This window comes from Protobothrops mucrosquamatus, unplaced genomic scaffold, assembly GCF_001527695.2.
Source record: "Protobothrops mucrosquamatus isolate PMUCROS unplaced genomic scaffold, P.Mucros_1.0 scaffold74, whole genome shotgun sequence".
NCBI classification, from domain to species: domain Eukaryota; kingdom Metazoa; phylum Chordata; class Lepidosauria; order Squamata; family Viperidae; genus Protobothrops; species Protobothrops mucrosquamatus.
Genome location: NW_015386451.1, coordinates 76,609 through 81,148, shown reverse-complemented (window position 1 = coordinate 81,148; position 4,540 = coordinate 76,609).

Genomic DNA, 4,540 nt, shown 5'->3' with positions numbered 1-4,540 from the left:
GGGCGAGACCCTCTGCGGAGCGCGGGCGTGGCCGGCAGGAGCCCCCGCGCAGCCCGCAGCTCCGCGCCCCTCTCCGCGCCGGGGCCGCCGGGCAGGCTTGAAGGGACGCGGCGCGGGACAGGTGGGTCGGGCGAGGCTGGCGCTCAGCCCTGCGCGGCTTCCAGGCGGCTCCGGGCCGGGCGGCGGCAGAAGGAAGGAGGCGGCCGAAGGAAGCCACCCCGGCCGCGATCGGCGCGCTTTCGGCCTGTGGTAGAGCGAGGGCGGGCGGGGCCCGGAGGTGGGAGCGGGCATCGTCCTCCGCCTGGGCTCCGCAGCCGGGAGCGACGCTGCAGCCGGGCCGCCTGGTCCCGCTCCTGGGGGTCGGGCTGCGGGCGGCCATCCGAAGCGCCGCAGAGCCCGTGCTGGCGTCGGAGGGCAAGGGCCTCTGTGGGGCAACGGGGTGGTGCAGCAGGGGCTTTGGGGGCTGCAGAGCTGCTGCAGGCCTGGTGCTGTGTCCCCCCCCCCACCTCGGCCATTATGATGGCATAAGCACAGCCTTCCTGAGCAGCCCCAAAGCTCCCAAGGCTGGCATTCTGGTTCCAAGGCCAGCCCAGCTGGGGCCAAGCGCAGCACCAAGCAGGTGGGCAGTCAAGCCTAGCCAGGAGCCCCCTGCCCCTCCCCCCCATGGAGACGGCGGAGAGGTTGACCCTGGATGGCTGTCCAAGCCCCTGCCCTCTGAGGCTTCCTTTCCCCCATTTTTCTTGGGGGGGGTGAGAGAGGCTGGAAAAGTTGTGTTTTAAAAGGCAGGATAGATCAGCTTAAATTAAGCAGACCAACACAAGCATTTAAGCTTCTTCTAGCTGTTATAGCAAGTATTTGTGCCCTATCAACTGGCACTCTTGGGCCGGGCCGTGTCCCTTGGTAATCCCTTCCAAGGTGAAGCAGGCCCTCTTTGGGTGCAGACATTCCTTCCGTCTTCTAAGCTTGACACACTGTTAAAATAGATAAGGATATTCTGGCACAATTTATTTGCAAGGTATCCATGCTGGCTCCTATCGGTTCTAACATGCTTATCCGAGTGCTCACAAACATGGTGTCAATGGATTGTTTGAAGACCTTGCGGAGTACAAAAATCAAGTTGGGGGGGGTCTCCCAGGTCCTCCTTTGTCTTCTTTTTGAGACGGGGATGAGGTGAGCTGTTCTCCAGTCTTCCAGGCCCTTCTCCATATTTATCTGCTACATATACCAATATATACCGCACTACATGTACGTATGTATGTACGTATGTATTAAAATGACCTTCAGTATGTTAGAAAGTCAAAGACAGTGCAGGTCTGCTGAAAGGGGTGAGGTGATGTTGAGAAGGCAGAACCCAGAGATTCTGCATCTGTTTTTTCCAGTGAGGCAAATGAAACTGTGGTTAATTGTTCTCACTGTTGGGAAATTTCTCCTTAGTTCTAGGTTGCTTCTCTCCTTGATTATGCAATGATTCCATCCATTGCTTCTTGTCCTGCCTTCTGGCGCTTTGGAGAATAGGTTGAACCCCTCTTCTTTGTGTATCCTTCTCTCCCCATCATCACTGGAACCCACCAGCCTGGACAATTTTCATCCAGTTTCCAGCCTCCCCTTTTTAGGTAAGGTTGTGAAAAAGGTGATGGCCTGGCAGCTTCAGAGGGTCCTGGATGAAACAGATTTTCTGGACCCCTTCCAGTCAGGATCCAGGTTCGGTTATGGGACAGAAATAGCAGTTGTTGGTGATCTCTGGCGAGAGCGGAATGGGGGAAGCGCAACCATCCTTACTCCTTACTCTCCTTGGCCTCTGAAAGGCCTTCCACACCTTCGGCCATGCTATCTTCCTGGGCTGGTTGTGGGCTTTGAGACTGGGCAGGGCAGTTTCGTGCTGGCTTGGCTCCTTTCTGCAAGGACGGTCCCATTTGGTGTTGATAGGGAGCGAGAGGCCAACCCACGGCTGCTCCTTGTCACCTGCTGCGAGCTTGGTACTCTCTCCACTCCTCTTTAACATCTGCATGAAGCCGCTGGGTGTGGTCCTCCGTCACCAGGGGTTGAGGTGTCATCAATATGCGGGTGACTCTCAATTCTGTAGTTCCACCCTTGGTGGCCCAAGTGATGCCGTGGCTGCCTCTCAGTCCTTGGGGAGGGGAAGTTCAGCCCTGTGCACATTTCAACCAGGGCTGGGAAGGAGGACTTCAGACTGGCACAAGGGAAACCCTCGTTCTCCTTCAAGCAGCTCCTCTTTTTCACTGGGTGCCCAAGTCCTCCAGCCGAGGGAGAGGCTATAGCCTGGGACTGGGTCTTCCTGGCTCACAGGTGCTTTTTTGCAGTGCATCTCTTCTGCAAGCGCTGAGATGTGGGGGGGAAGCTCCCTGGGGACTATGCAGCCCCCCACCTCCCTGGGGATCAGCCTAGGAGCCAGTCTAGTGATGAAGCCCCCCCCTCGGCACAGACGTTTTGGGCCAGTTTCTCTCTTAGCCGGCCTTCTTCACAGGAGTGTTGTTGAGAAAATGGGAGGAAGGCATCTAATGCAGCTTGAGTTTCTGGTGAGATGTGAATGTAGCCAGAGTAAACAATCTGCCTGAGGACGGTTCTTTTCCCTCTGTTCGCAGCATCCTCCCAATCCCAGGTCTGGCTTCATGAGGCCTCCTGCGGCTACACAAGCACAAGATGGTGCTTGACTCTCCGGCCTATCATCCACCGTTGCGTCCCGAAGTTTTCCATACAGACCCACAAACCAGGAGAGGTGGGAGGAAGAAAGCGAGCCCTCCATGTGTCGGGGGGCAGCCGGGCCCCTTCCTGTCCTCTCCTCTGTCTCCGGAGTCGGATTCTTCTGGGCCCGGAAGGAGGACCAAGCTGCCGAAACTTCTCCGGGGCCCCTGCAGCTGGATGCACCGGAGTGAGAGCAGCTGCCTGGTGAACCAAAAGGATTGGGCGCGGGGCCAGATCCGCAGCGCTGCCTCCCTCCCTCACCTGCCCAGGGCCAGAGCTCCGGAAGGGGCATGCCGGGCCGGGAAGAGAAGCCCCTGCTTACTGGTGGCCCTGCGGCCAGCCAATCTGGAGGCAGAGCGAGAGCAATTCTTCCGGTCTTCGTTTGCCTACAACCCTCAGTTTGAATATGGGGAATCTGTCCCTGAAGTCGTGCTGGATAAATACCGAGAAGCCTCTGGGCAGTTCCTTTTGCAGGTAGCCTTCCCTCTGGCTGGCTCGTGTGGCTCTTGCCCAAAGGAGCCCTCCCCGGGCTTCTTGCCTTCAAAGGGAAGCTGCCTTGGCTGGATGAGGCCCTTTGGAGGGGACCAGAGAGGTTCTCAAGTCCATCCGCCGCAGGCAGCAGGATCCCCTGTGCCATCCCTGCTGAGATCAGGCCCGGGGAAGAGCCTGACTTAGCATTTGCAGCCTTGCAGTCCCTCTGCCACGTGCCTTTCCCAAAGCCTTGGGAGGGAGCCCAGATCAGCAGTGGGAGTTTCTCCTAGCCAGGCTCCTTCCCTCCAGCTGCTGGGGGCAGAGCAGGAGTGGCAAGCCTGGCCTCCCTCCTGGGGCCCCTCCAGGGCGCCTGCAGGCCTGCCAGTGTGGTCAGCACAGAAGGACCTGCCAGTGGACGGAGGGGGGGGGTTGTTCATAGCTGGACCTTGTTTTGCAGCTCACGCCAAGATGTTGAGTGATTTCCAAAATTCTCAAACCTTCTGTTCTGGCCGCATGCCATCTGTTGCTTTAATACTTGAAAACTCTTTAAGGCAGAGGCTTGACTGTTTGACCCCATTGCCCCTTTTCCTGGTCATGATATGTACAACAACCCAGATGGTTATTTTACACAAGCGTCTTGGCAACAGCAGCCCCCTCCAAACTGGATTCACGAGCAAATTACAAATTGCACCATTAGCCCTAGGATATCTCCAAATTACCCTAAGTTTAGGAACCCTGCTTTGAGTCATCCTTGGAGTAAATCGGTTTCCTACCTTACAAAAGAGGAATTTAAAAAAATGGCAGGCTAAAAGAATGTGATAAATGGGAGGATCTTGTGCCACAACACCAGCATGGCTGTGCGCTGTATTTCCCGCTGCAGTAAGCCTAAGCACGTGCAGACCAAATTGCTTCCAAGGAGGTTTTGGTGTGGGGTCTGGTGTGCTGATAACCCCTCGGGACTATCATGGCTGGCATTTGCCATAATCTTCCATCTTGACTGTCAGATGTTGATACTTTCTGAGCTTCTCCAGTTCTATCCCCTGGTGGTATTAATTATGTTGCAAAATGGTGTCTAGTTTCATATAATGTCCCAAACCCCTAAACTTGGACTAGCGAAACATTTCTGTGTTCAGAGAACACGAGAGGCCCCCCCATAATCAACTACAGTTACTTAAAGTGATGACTTAATTCAAATAACATGATAATATAAGGAATGATTCCATAACCCCCTGAATCATCCCAGTATTTTTTTAGTCTAGTGAGATTTGTGAATCCAGACTTCAGGTCAGCTACCTGGATGTTCAGGGCAGCCTTAACTGGTCCCACCCCAAACCAGAGCAAAGCCTGGAGTTTGTGATAACCACTT